Below are 14,867 nucleotides of genomic sequence, written 5' to 3'. Positions count from 1 at the left end.
TCTTTAAAAAATACTCCAGGTTATCGTTTGTCTGCTAGTTGAATATTAGGCTCAGAATTTGAGCAGCACAGAACTCAATAGATATTTTTTTTTGCTTTTTTAATTTTCAATAAATATTACAATTCTATCCAAATCAATGGCCCAATATTAATCAATAATTGCTATGAATTATGAAATGAAACTTAATTTAATGTCATTTCTTTCATAATTTTTCATGATTAAATCGAACCTGAATATGTTAATTATAAATAAGAACAAGTAAAACGTAGATGAGTAATGGTTATACAGCTCATTTTATTTAAATTTAAACAATGTTTTTAGACATTATGAATTTCGTTCGTATTATATAGAACAATTTTTTCATGAATATATATCTAGAAAGAATACAATAGGCAAGTTGTCTTGACTTTTGAAAGTAGCTCTTCAACAAATTATTTAAATTTTCTTCCATTTTTAGATAGCAATATAGACGATATTATTGAATCGTTAGAAAGAAATCTTATATCAACGGCCCTGCAGCTAGAAGATTTTATTCAGCGTATCAATAATGATCACTTTTGATCTTTTTGATGATTCAGAATAATTTGATTAATTAGAATGTTATATTTAATCATCTTTATAGTAAAAATTATAAGCAACTTAAATACCTCAGATTTTTCCACAACAAAGTTATATTTCGCTTACCTTTTGAACCCTTCTTTGTAAATTTAATCCAATTTAATGATTAATTTTTACATAAATGCTTGTTTCATTGTTTCCCCCTTACATTACATTTTCTCATTTCAAAGATAAAGTAAGATATCTGTATATTTTTTTGTAAAATTATATCCTAATTAGGTAAAAAAAATCATTTGAGTGTTATTGCAGATTTTTTTAAAATCCACTGTCTGTGGAGAGATTATTTAAAGCTGCTTTTCATAAATGTTTTTAATGAGTTAAATAATGAGACATAATTATGGTTTTGTAGTTACTTATTATAAACATTTAGCGAGTAACAATGATGTTTTTCGGTAATACAAATTAAGACTGACAAATTACAACGATAAAATTTTACAATGATTTTTTTTTCTTCATGGCTTAAACAAATTAACTTGTCATTTTGGCAGTATTCAAGGATTATATTGAAAAGAATCTTAAATACAAACCTAAGTTAGATGAAAATGATAAAAACTAAGGCAGGCAACTTTTTTTCTTTTTTTTTTAAAGCAATGTGAGAAACTAGATAGAATCAGAAAATTCGACTGTAATATTTTCACTTGTGAAATTTCATTTTTTATATTAATGACTTTCGATTTTTTCTTAGTATTTTTTTTATTTTGCTAATTCTGATAAAAACATGAAAACTTACTGTGATTTACAGCGATCAGTGATTCTGACCAAAAGGGAAGTCCATTATTTTATAAATTAATCGGATCAGAAAGTATGACGTACATGCATATTCCGCAAACATGTCTGTATGAAGACGATAACTCATCTTCGAACCTCTAATCTGAAACATCGTATTACAGTGACTCGATTCGTATATTTTATTTTCGTAAATATCACCAAAAATATGAGCAACGAATTTTATCCGCATGTGAAAATAATAACATTAGAAAAAATTAGTTTTTATGGAATTATTATCTTGAAATTAATTCCTATTTAATTGCTAATTTTTACATTTCATGCTGCAAAAACAAGGGGTTTATTTAAAAGCTGGTCTAGCTACTTTGATCGGTTCTAGTCTGTATATTAATTGTCTGTACATTTGGTATTGATTTTCTACACTATACCAACATGAATTCTGTTTCAAGAGATTAACCATTTTTTTTTGTCTTGTGACCTATTTAAGCCAAATTTTTGCGCAGTAGCTTCTGAGAGTAAAGACCTCTGAGCACCCGAGGGCAAAAGTCTGACTTCTAGCTCAAATGAAAATAGCACACACACACCTTGCACAACCCCTTTTTACAGGGGGGCACATTCACATACCTCACAGATAGAACACAGACGAAGAACAGCCATGCCCTAACCGGGATTCGAACGCAGGACGCGCAAGTCACGGGGAAGATGCGGTACCCCTATGCCAGGACGCCGGCGATTAAGCATATATAAGGCATAAATAAATGATGAGTCTTAGTGGAGTTTTGTCCTAGATTTTATAACCTCTGGCCCCTAAGGAACAAGTTTCAAAGATTTTCACATAATTTTTATATAACAGTGCAATTTTTTAAATATAAGTCATAATTTGATATAAAGAAAAATCTAAAGAACACGATGCCTTGATATCATATAGCTGCCTGTTCACATGGTAGTAAAAGGGAAGTAAAAATGATTGTGGGTATGAAATTGTGCTTAATTTTTTTTATCACTTATGGGACATTTTTAAAAAGAAGATACAGGTAAATATTCAACATTGAATCAATAATTGATATTTTATTGTATTTTTATGCATGGGAAATATAATTGCATGTATCTGCGTTTGAAATGATTTATTACTTTAAGCCTTATGAAAAAAAATAGATTAGAATATCTGTTATAGTTTCTTGAATAATGTTATATCTGAAACGACATTAAAGTGAACTAGAAGACGATCAATGGGCAAATAATTTTCAAAAGACAAATCAATAGATAGCAAAAAGTTCACCAATAGGCAAATAATTTTAGAATTTCTGCATCAGACAATTTAACGTAAACAGAATGGCTATGCAACTAATGCTGTTAACTAAAACTTAATGCCAGATCAAATTTTATGTCATATAAATGGTTCTTTTTCAAAATGCTATGCTATGTTTGTCAAAAACACAAAAGCAAAGCAATTTCATGTGAGCGTCGCAAAATGTGCCAATTGTAACAATCCTGTATCATTACAACTTTATAGCATTTGCTGTTTCTACTAAAAATACCGTTTTCAAATTTAATCTCAGCACTCCATAGAACCGCTTCGGCGACATTGCGTTTCAAGGCACACTTTAGACTTAACTACTAATTTTGGTTGCTAATCAATATAATTTGTGTTCTCAGTGAAGAACAGTGTATATTGTTTGAACAAAGAATTTATTTGTTTTAAGTGTAATCTACAATGCAAACTAATGTCACCGTAGCAACATCAGTGCAGTACTAAGGATTAATATAACGAAGACACGCATTTCGACATTAATTTTCTACAGTAAACGAGGCCTTCTGCATGTAATAATATAGGTGCATTGGATACTTTTTTAATCCCCTCCCTATCATCAGAAAGAAAAACTGTGGCATTAAGAAAAAACTAAAACGGAAGTTTAAATCACGTTATGTTTTTTTTTTTTTTTTTTTTTTTTTTTATGCAAATAACTTAACATTTTAACTGTTTTATGTAGACCTATACTATGCAGACCTAAAGGTAAATAATATTTGTAGTCTCTTAATAAATCCTTTCCATCGTATTCATCCACGTGTGTATGGTTTATAATGCTTTACCGAGTTTACCTCGAAGTTTTATCCAAGCCTTCTACATGGACCATACGCTTCTATGGAAATTAATCAAATAGTTCGAGGATGCATGCGTGCTTTATTAAATTTGCGCTCGTATTAGAATACTGGAAGGAATAAAGTATACATGATAGGATGTTGGTTATTTCAGAAAATAACTTAGTTATTGCAGCTGCTCATTTGTTCACCGTCGCGCATAAGAATTATGCATGAATAGTTAAAGATTATATACTTAATGCTTATTAGAAAATATCTTAATATAAAATTCTGATAACTACATTGCATATAGGTCTACTTTTATGAAAAATTAAAATGGCATAAAATTTATTTACTAGAACTTGATGCATTTATATTTTCAATCTCTTGTATACAGATGCAGCTACATAATAAGTTATTTTTATTGATTGAGATGACATTGAATAACATGACATATCATTGAATAACAAATGCTATCACCCCCCCCCCTACATAACACATCGCCTTACAATGAGAGTGGCTCTAATCCCCTTTGCACATGCAAAATTAAGCAAGTCTAAAAAATCAATATACTGTTTACGATATTTCTAGCAATGTTTGTTCTATTTAATTCAATATTATTCGCATATTACAAAAAGTCACTGCTGCGGCATTCATTGTGTGAAGTACTTTAATAATGAAAATATAATCAAATAAAGTTTAAATAACGAAAAAAGTTTTGTCGATGTATTTTGTTTCAACATTTTTATCATTTCGATACAAGTAAAAAAATCTATTTCGATGCGCTTGAGTTGCGTTCATATAACAGACAGACAGACAAGCACCATTGAAAAAAAATTAAAACCTTAAAGTACTTTGTTTGCTTATCTCTTGTAATAATCTATAAAAGATGAAATTCTCGAACCTGCCTGCTGGTAATGTGGATATAATTTTCAAACCTGCATGCTTTTAATGTGGATATAATTTTCAAACCTGCATGCTTTTAATGTAGAGATAATTTTCAAACCTGCATGCTTTTAATGTAGAGATAATTTTCAAACCTGCATGCTGGTAATGTAGAGATAATTTTCAAACCTGCATGCTGGTAATGTAGAGATAATTTTTAAACCTTCAAACATTTTAAATTTTTGTTAGTAAGCAGGAAATAATTTTTGAACCTGCAAATTTTACAAGAATAGCATTTATCTGTCCGTTAAGCGTAGTTCGCACTCCATGCCAACTAAGGGAAAAACAGAAGTGAGAAAAATTGCAGTACATCGATTTAGTCCCTTCACTCTAGATATTGAAAAAGGGGAGGAAGAAAATCAATTTTTTCGACCGTTCGAAGGACTCCCCCCCCTTCTCCGACCACCTTCCCTAACACCCGTAAGAAAACATTGAAGGAAAAGGAGGGTGCTTCCTATAAAATAGAAACTTTATTGATTGCGGACAGATTTAAATGAGCTTCATCAACGAAACGGCCTCCAGACACAAAGCACGACCTCTCATCCCTCCATTTTGTTTGTTTAAGTATTATTCCCCTAAGTTCACCCCTTCTCCCCTTTCCGGAAGCTAAGGAACTCCCTCTCCCCCCTTTCTTTACATCTGTTTCAGCTCATTTTATTTTCTTTATCAGTCGGTAGGGCCCTGGAGTAATGTCGTTGGAAAAACAAGGCAGGAGGCAAGCGTGCCCCACTTCCATTTTTTGTTCTGTTTTTCTTTCGGACATTTTGCGAAATTTCAGAAGATGCTGGTTGGGGCCAAAGGATAAAGGGAGTGGAAGGATTTGGTAGTTATTCCCTCCTTCTGGTTCTAGTGGATGTCTTTAAATTCCGTTCGCTTTTTATTCCATGTATTTGCATACAGATGGTGGCTGAGTGTGGTTGAAGAGAAGAATTCAAAAACAACTTTTGGGGATCGCCTTGGGGCTCTTAAATCCGGATTTTTTATATAAAAAATATAAGGAAATGAAAATATCTTTCGTATATTTAGATAGAAAGGCGATTTTTAACCACAAGGCTAGAAAACAATTTTTAGAAGAAATATTGAAAGAATTTTAGATAAAACAACATGACCACTACTTATATGAACACATGCATTAAATATTATAAATTAAATACAAGAACAGAATAAATCTCTTGATGAAATCTTGAATAATGCATAAATACTTCTGTTGATAGTAATAAATTTATAATCAATTATTTTTAAATAAATGCTAAAATGTATATCTTCGTTTCTTCTTACTCATATTCTTTGCAAAAATTTTATAGATAATTATAATTTATTTCATACCACTAAAAATAAGAATTTAACGTAATTTTGTATGAGGAAGACGCGGGGATAAATTTTCAGTAAATATATAACTAACGAAGTGATTCATGGACCAAACTCGAAGTGATTATACTTTACTTTATATTACATATCAAGACGAATTTCTATTTAATAGACCATTAATGTACTGAGAAATCACACAACAATATACCATTTTCAAAAAAGAAATTGCAATTTTTAAGATGGCATTGTCCGAAACAATTAAATTATTCTTTAAAAGATAATTGAGTGAGTTTGAGAATTTTTGCTAGTGCAAACGCCAGCGATAAGTTGTGTTCTGGAAACAGAAACTCAATCTTTGGAAATTACACAGTAATGATTTTGCTTAAGAAAGTACTCTATATGAGCAGCCGTATTCACTAAGTTGAAGACATACTCAAGTCTAATAGATATGTTAAAATCTTGATTTTTTTTTTTACTTTTGTGTTTAGATAATTTTTCTAGAACATTCTGATTAATGCAGGATAGTGTGAGGTCTGAAACAAAACAGATTTTAACTTTCCTTCGGAGGGATATTTTAGTAACCAAGTCAGTGAGTGGACATGAGACTTCACTGGACATCGTCAAGGAAATAAATTAGTCTCTATATTGCCTGAATTTTATTTTCAGCGATTCTTTTCTTCTTGTAAAATATATAGAGTAGAATATTAATAAAAAAAATTTCGCCGTTAGCTAAAATTGAGTAAATCTTCGGTCATGAATATGCCAACATGCTATCATATTGCAAATCCTTGTTGTTAATTACATTGCGGGAGTTGGTAGATATTTTTGGAATATTGTCTTGCCATTGCCAACTCGAGAGTTTCCCAATGACTAATAATTTCTGAAATTAAAGCGCCACCTATCATTGATATATGGTACGAGTACGTGAAAGCCTACTGTTAAAATACCTGACCTCAGTCAATCTCCATGAAGTCACATTATTATCATATTTTGTTTAGTAATTCATTTTAAAAAGAATCACAATTTTATTAGACGTCTTCTCTATACAGATAGTGCAGGAAGTAAAATTTATATAATCATAGAACTATTTCTTAATTTACATTGATTGAATAATCTGTAGTATAAATCTGAAAAAGACGAGTAAAATTTGAATTCAAAATTAATTCTTGTCATGATATAATAGCGATTAATATTTTTAAATTGTAAAATAACGATAAACAGGATACAATGTTTTATAAAGTAGTCTTGCTAATTAGTTTCGGAAATCAAAATGAAAGCAAGAGAATATACACCAGAATCAATCAACGCAAGTCTGGTTAGTATCTGGCTAGTATCTCGTCTAGTAATTTCAAAAGCTGTGGTGCATAATGTATCTCCATAACACAGTTCTGCCTCATAATCCAATTCATGCGTTATAGCATGAAGTATATATCTGCTAATATTTTTCTAAATTAAAAATCAATCTTATTTTTCAATAATTACATGCATTATAAAAGATGATAGAAAATTGCAGGAACTGGAGACTCATTTATAGAGTAACTAAGTCTGGAAATATAAATATAATGATCAATCTTTTCAAAAGAATTTAAAAATTAAAATAGAGGAAGCTTTCAATAAAATATCTTTTTTATGGGATAATATTTATCTAGACAATACAAATTTGTAATTAAAGCAATTATTTGCTGTGCTTGGATAATGAGAACAGAATTTCTATAATAAATCTGCTTTTTTGAGGAAATTCATATTTTTTTCTAAGCGCAGTTCCGAAAATTAAATTTTAAGAATATATTTTTAAAGATTAAAAAAATATCCTTTGTACTCGTAATAGTAATTATATGCATAATTAATTCCTTAATACAGGGGCTTGTAATTGTTCCGAAATATATATATAATTAAGTTGCATTTTTTTTTCTTGCCACTCTGTAGGAAATTTTAAAAATAAATAAACCTCAAAATGGTGTCCGAGGGGAGACATCCGAATGTAAAGGATTAAAATCGGTGATTTAAAAGTAAAATTAATAATTATAATTTACTTTTCAATTTTAAAGTTATCAATATCTGCATAATTTAAAAAAATCATTGTTTATAACACAATTAAAAAAGGAAGGCCTTTGTATCGAAAATTACACGGAAATTCTCGAAGAACAATGTACGGAATGTCAATACTCCATCTAACAGCTTTTCAATTTATAACTAACGTTTTAGAGACAAAGCCCTTAAGCAAGAAGTTTCATAACCGTTATTCTCTTTCACTTTCACATCCAAGAAGGTAATAAAAAATATCATCTCACTCGGGTCTTATCATTAGCGGAATCTCTCCCCAAACTCCGTCCTAAAAAGTAATACCCTCCATAAAAATGAAAAATCGCCAGCCGCAATCTTCCACACGCACGCACACACTCTTGCAGACGACCGAGGCAAGTGGAAGCTTAAAAGTTCTGAAGCAGCACAATTTTATTTTATTTTTTTCTGTCCAAAGTTCATGATTGTTAAGAACGAAGCCCGAATGAATAACGATGGCGCTTTTTTCCACCCTCTTTTGTGCTTCTTCCTTTATTTCTTCCTGTATGAAGCGATTTCACTTCCCTGGTCGTGATACATTCCTCAATCTGGACAGTGACGTTGGCCCCGTTCTCCCCCAGGCGGAATGAAACAGCGAAGAAACCATCCAGAGCCAACTTGTAACGCTGCCAACAAGCCCCCTCCTCCAAGGAAATGGCCGACGCGATCGTCCGATTCATACACCGATCAAATGACGTCCAACTTATTTACAGACAATTCCTCCTATCTTTCACTTCATCCTTCCTTGCTGTAGCCTCCCACTGCGAACTTACGATGACAAACATCTGATTATCCTCCCCCCCCAAAAAAAATAAGTATGGAACTGATAATTGGTCATGGATAAGAAGTTTGATTTTGGAAATTTTTTACAGAAAAATCAAATTTGAGGAAGGATAAGTCTGGCCCAAAGCCAAATGGTCTCTGAAAAACGAAAAACAACCAGTTCTTTCTCTGGCCATGAAGATATTAAAAATTGTTTACTGTATCAAGTTGCGAATGTCGCTTTAAAAAGGATTTCATTGAGTTCAAATGATTGTTCCACTTTCTAGTTTTGATTTTTAAAATATTTTTTGACTGATGAGTTTATTTGCGGATTATTTTTTTAACATCTGCTCTTATTATATTCGTTAGTAGTGGTGAATCAGTTTTGAAAACCTACAACGGTGCAACAGAAATAAAATTAATACTTTTCCATGGAAGATAACAAAAGTTTAATGTTTGGGCGAAATTTCAAAAATTCAGTTTTTACCTGTGGAGATTGTGAGAAAGAGTTAAATAGTCATTGATAAATAGTTTTAACAGTGATTAGAAACCAATATCAAATCACCGTTTTTTGAAATAATCACTGCTTTTTGACATTCAAAATAATCAAGTTTGCATCGCGTATTAGATTTCAAAGCTTCCGACATTGAAAATTATTATATTTTTTGCAACATCTTAATCGGATCTATGAGAGTTGAAATGAGAAATTCCCGAAAGAAAATGCGTAGTCTAATTAAGAAATAAAAAAAATTCTTCCTTATTGTTCATTCATCCGTTTATTCAAGCATCAAGTATTCACTCTGCATTATTGAAATTTGAAATATGCCTTTACCATAATCAAATATTAAACTCCTCACACTTTCAAATATGAGTGAATCAGCTAGCTTTGAAGATTCAGCTAAAAACATACATATATTGCGAAAGTTTCTATCTTTTTTGTGGACGATGTATTAAGAAAAAACAATATTTCTGTCGTTACAAAATTTAAATCCAAGGTATAATGAACACTTTAGCTCTGTGCAAACAAAAAATAATTTAAAAAATATATTTGTATCAGTATTTTTATTTGTGTGTCTGCATAACTAAAACCAAGTTTGTATTTTTATTTGTGTGTCTGCAGTTAGAAACTAAAACAGAGTTCGATGGGTGAAAATTTAACATGCAGTTTTTATAGCAACTTTCGAATCTATCGCTTTTGGTCAAATATAGAAACAGAAAGGAAAATAAGAAAAAAAAAAAAAAAAAAAAAAAACTAGATGAATTAAAGCTGGTAAATGAACAAATTTAATTGACCCAATTATGTATGTATATAAATTTAGAATGCAGTTTGTCGAAGGGTAGACTATTTGCTGCTGTGCATGTTTTAAATGATTAAATAAAAAAGAAGCAAACAAGCTAGTTACATAAAGTCTACTTTTGTTTCCTTTATATTAATAAATTGCATCGGCGCTCTTTGCACTCCCAGGGTCCGCACATTTTTGAACGCTGAAGAAGCATGCTTGTCAAGCAATAGGATGGATATATGGACATTTTTAATTTGCATTTGGCATTTTATTTACATAAAATATTCTTAAATATTACTGTATATTTTTTGCATGTATCTAAGATTTTTTACATTTTAACTATTACTTATTTCACAGACTTGAAAAATGCTTTAGGGTGTGATATTGGGTAAAGCATATTCCCTTGTGCAATGGTATTCGGCACGATTTGCAGCAGTGTTTTGTTTTAAAACATTAAGGACCGCTCGCGAATTTTCTCGTGTTTCGCGTCGCATCTGTTACGGACCGCTCACGAGTTTTCTCGCGTTGCGTGTTCCGTCTGTTATTGCTTCATAAATAACAAAGTTTTACAAGGTACAAGTTTGCTCCAAAACGTGCTGTTCCAGCGTATTGTCTTACAAGTTTCCTTGGGGTCCTTAATTTGTTAAATAATTGCCTCTGGATGATTATGCATCGATTTAGCCGGAAAAAAATGGAAACGAGATATCTCGTGACCCAGCCCCAACGTTCGGCCTGCTAAAAACGAGAAATGTCGTGCCCGTACGCAATGTGTAAAATTGTACATATGTATCTAATTTTCGGCAAACATGGTAAGTGAAAGGGATACAGAAAAATATTTAACTGTATAGGGTACAGGCGAAATCATAGGCAGATTGATTGGCAGTTTTTGCTGCAATTTTTTTTCAAGCGGATGTATAGAGAACTCTACAAATGTTGAAAGAAAAAAAATTTATCAAATACTGCAAAAAAAAAATATGGATTAATAATTGAATAATTACATAATTAAACAAGCACCAAATCAAATTAATTATATCGTTTTAAAATTTTACAAGAAATTTCTTTGAGCAGTACTTCATATTCCTAAATAGAAGCATTTCAAACCGTGTAAAAGCTTTAAATTATTTGATTATATCGAATGAACGAACGTTTGAACCTGGCAAATTTAATACGAATTCGTTATACAGGGATCTTTTATGATTGATTTTATAAGTAGTCGAGTTTCTGTTTTACTGATAAAAAGTCAAATAATATACCCATTCTATCTTGAAAAATGGCGGATAAATCGGAATCGAGAAGAAATACCGACATAAAATATGACTTTATATATGCTTACAGAATAATCGTATTTCTTTTTGCTTCAAAAATCGCATTTATCATCCAAAATCGCTTTATACCGGGAAATATATCTTCGTTATTTGAAGATTTTATGTCAGTTACATTTTATTTCTTATGAATATATTAGCTATATAGAACAAATTACTTATGTGCACTAGTATTGCTAGTATCTTTTTTTTTTTAAATATAAGCGCGCGCGCACACACACACAAAAAAAAATGAATAGCCAGCTTATCGGTATTTGCTGCAAATAGAAAATAAAAATAATGTCAGAAATATGGACCGTTAAATTAAACTATATCAATTCATTCATCAGTGATATATATTACATATAGAAGTTCGACATTTGATATTAAATATGAAACGTCGAATAATATATTTGATCATAATTTTTTATTCTTTATAAATTTGAATACGTTTACAAATAATAAATGCAGAATATAATAATTGACGCTTAGTAAATATTTTTTTTTCAAACACATAAACTGCATATGTACAAAATCAACGAACATTTTATCTCAGGATTCAGATATGAAATCTCTAAATTAATAATAGTTAACTATGTTATTAATGGATAAAATGTAATTATTTTAAGTCACTTAAAATTTAGGAAAAATGACTTCTCAGGATAATGTTGCTGGAAATATTATGATTAGTTCTACTAGCCAAATGTAAATAAAGATATTTTAAATTAAATGATTCAATTCAAAATCTCATATTTATATACAAAACTTATATCTCTGAATATTTTTTTTTTAATTTGAAGGATTGGAATTTTTTAATAATTGTTATAAACATTAAGAGATTTTTATTTTACTTCAAAAAGCTTAAGTGTTACATGAAAAGTTTAAAAGATAGAAGGAAATTCCAGACCGATTGGTCAAATGCATTCCCTATCTCTGTGCGCACACTGTCACACACACAAAATCAGTAGTTAAGGCAGCATCTTTAATAAAATGAAGGTTTACATAGAAACGAAATAATCTTTCCAAACGAAAGATTTAGCCATAGCTTTACAATAGATTAGATCTAACATCTGCTTGGCTTCGAAATTAGGAGAATTATAAAATATGAACATGTAGCATAATTCAAAATGTGAATAGAACAAGTCGCAATAACATTTTAATAAACTAGCCCATCCTTTAAACTATTAAAACACAAGCTCTTTATATATATATATCTCAAGTAATTATATAAGCAACATAATTGAGTTTTATTAATAACACTTAAAATCTTTAATAACACTAAAATCTAAAAAGTTTACTTTAAGAAAATGGAAAATCAAATGCAGTCAAAGTTTTCTTAATAAGATTTCTAAAAATATTTCCTATTCATTTAATCTTTACTAGCTAAAACAAATCAGAAGGACGAAAAAAAAATCTATTTTTTAATTTTTAACGATATAAAGGCATAAATAATCAGCAAAATTTGATATTCATAAGAATAAAAATTTCAGAACGATTACGATATGCGAGTCACAAATTATACATCAGCTCCATCTTTGAGTTCCGTTCTCATAATTCTAAAACGTATGCGACAACAGCTAAAGAGAATCTGAATAATGTTGCTAATTATAGAATTACAATTATGAGTAAATAAATAAAGATCAATTGGATTCATAATCAAAATATTTTTCTTCGTTAAAAAGGAAACCAGGAACATAAATTTAAAATACCCCCCTCCTCTCTATTAGTATTATTATTTTGTAATCAAAATATTTTAAATTCGATATCTGCTACAAATATTTTGTCTGGATCTCAGGGAACGAATTTTAATTTTTCCTGTCTTGAACCAAAATAATTTCTAGGAACTTCACTAGATGTCGCTGCAAAAGTGTGAAATACGAAAATGCTTAAAAGGAAATTGTTTACTATCGCTTGAATATTTTTTCAATATATCTTCCAAACTATCATTTCAATGGAAGATTGCATCTTTTGATGTTAAAAATTCATATTTATTTGTGCAAATGCAAGAGAATTTACGCGAAAGTGATCTTTAGTCTTCAAAAATCCATCCAAAAAAAGAAAATCAATATCTTGATAATATTAGAAATAATCTTGCCAGCATAATTATTTCTATTTTGATTGCGCTATTTTATCACCTATGAAAGTTCTGACTTTCGATACATTATCTATTTCATTCCATGTTCTTTTCATAAACATTTGTCGAAGTTTTACAATGATTCAAAAATTATTTTCGTTCAAAATTGTAGATTCATCAAGTCTCACTCTGTAAGAAAATGAAACTCGCATTGAAAAAAATCTAAAATGAATCCTTATTTTGCAAATTTTAGTGGAATCTTACAATGATTTTCTATAATAGTTTTTTTTATATAAACGTTAGAATTTCTGTAAAGAAGATAATAATGACCAAGTTTTCGCGATCCCAAAATTTTCTTAGCTATCTCGTTATAGAACATACGAAATAAAAGAAGATCAGTTCAATCAAATATTTTCGTAGTATTCTTGGAGAGATGAAAATGAAATTTTGACATCGCATTAAAAATAACAGATCGGCAGGTTAAACACCAACAAAATTAAAATTTGTTCAATTCAGTCATTAGCGTTCGTTTTTTCTGAGTGATGAATTTACTAAAGTACCATACGGTAGTAACCAGGTTCGAAATTAACTTTAGGCACTCATTTTAACAAAAGATTAAGTCTAATAAAATGTTATACCATTATAAATGTTTATTGTGCTGCGTTTAACAGAAGAATATTAATGTCTAATGCTTTGGAGAATAAGTCAGCCATTCAAATCTGCTTCAATTAGTAATAATAGAAAAAATCCGGACCAGCAAGTAGGTAAAATGTTATTTCTATTTAGCTCAGGTTATTATACCTGAAAGATTCTAGAATTAAATAAGACATTTATAATCTTTAGCTCTGATTGTTATACCAGAAAGATTCTACTCGTAGAATAACTAACATTTTAATTGGCATATTATATTATATATATATATATACACATCGAAATTTTAAATGAAAAATATATTAAAGTTACATTTTATTTTAAAGCAATATAGTATTTAATGCTTAGTTGAAAAATTTCAATTATCGATACTTTTTCGAACAGTTCTTACGTCGAAACTCAAGGATGCTTCCCAGTTAATGAACAAAAGCCGGTTTTACTTACCAGAATCACTGCATCCTTTTCAGGAAAAAGAAAAAGCCTTCCAGTTCTTTACAACAATTTCTTCCTTTTCACAAGAATCGAATTGATGATAGTATCGTTATTAGACGGCTAACAGCAGCGGTTTAATACCTTAACTGACCATAACACGTTTTCCAAAGGCCAGAATTCAATTTGGCGATAGCCAAGGCACCAATAGAGCGGTGTCTTGATGGAATGATTAGTGAAGTGTCATGGCCACGTGTAAGAGAGGGTCTACTCAAGTGGGGCCGACGCCGTTCCTTGACGGCTCCGAAATCGTTTGCAGGCTGAAGAGGAAGAGCGCGCAACTGGAGTCATGAATGCAGTGAGGCCAACATCACAGGGTCGCTACCTAAAGAGGAGAAAAGGGTTGCAGGATCTGAGAGACTGCCGATTGTCTCGCCAAGCGAGTTGAAATTGTCGCCAAAAGATCGTCCTGCATTTCGGGGTAAATTGCTTGTTTGCAACCGTATTATTTACTTGAGTAAGAAAGAGATCACATTTTTAGAAATGAATCATGTTTGCTTGTAATTTATTCTGTTCAATGTGCGTTCTTCTAACAGAGTTGAAGGTGATTTACTTAATAATGTAATTCCA

General features: G+C 30.5%; 1 protein-coding gene across 1 annotated transcript in view; it reads right to left on the bottom strand.

Annotated features, from left to right (window-relative positions):
• LOC129962731 (leucine-rich repeats and immunoglobulin-like domains protein 1) overlaps positions 1 to 14,583 on the bottom strand; it is a 328,024-nt gene extending 313,441 nt beyond the window's left edge. Inside the window, exon 1 of the mRNA XM_056076691.1 lies at positions 14,253 to 14,583. The gene's annotated coding sequence lies outside the window, so the exon portion shown is untranslated. The remainder of the gene's footprint in view (positions 1 to 14,252) is intronic.
• Between the last annotated feature and the right edge of the window lie 284 nt (positions 14,584 to 14,867).

Source organism: Argiope bruennichi, chromosome 3, assembly GCF_947563725.1.
Source record: "Argiope bruennichi chromosome 3, qqArgBrue1.1, whole genome shotgun sequence".
NCBI classification, from domain to species: Eukaryota; Metazoa; Arthropoda; class Arachnida; order Araneae; family Araneidae; genus Argiope; species Argiope bruennichi.
Note: the sequence above shows the minus strand (reverse complement) of the source record. Positions and strands in the feature narration are given on the sequence as shown.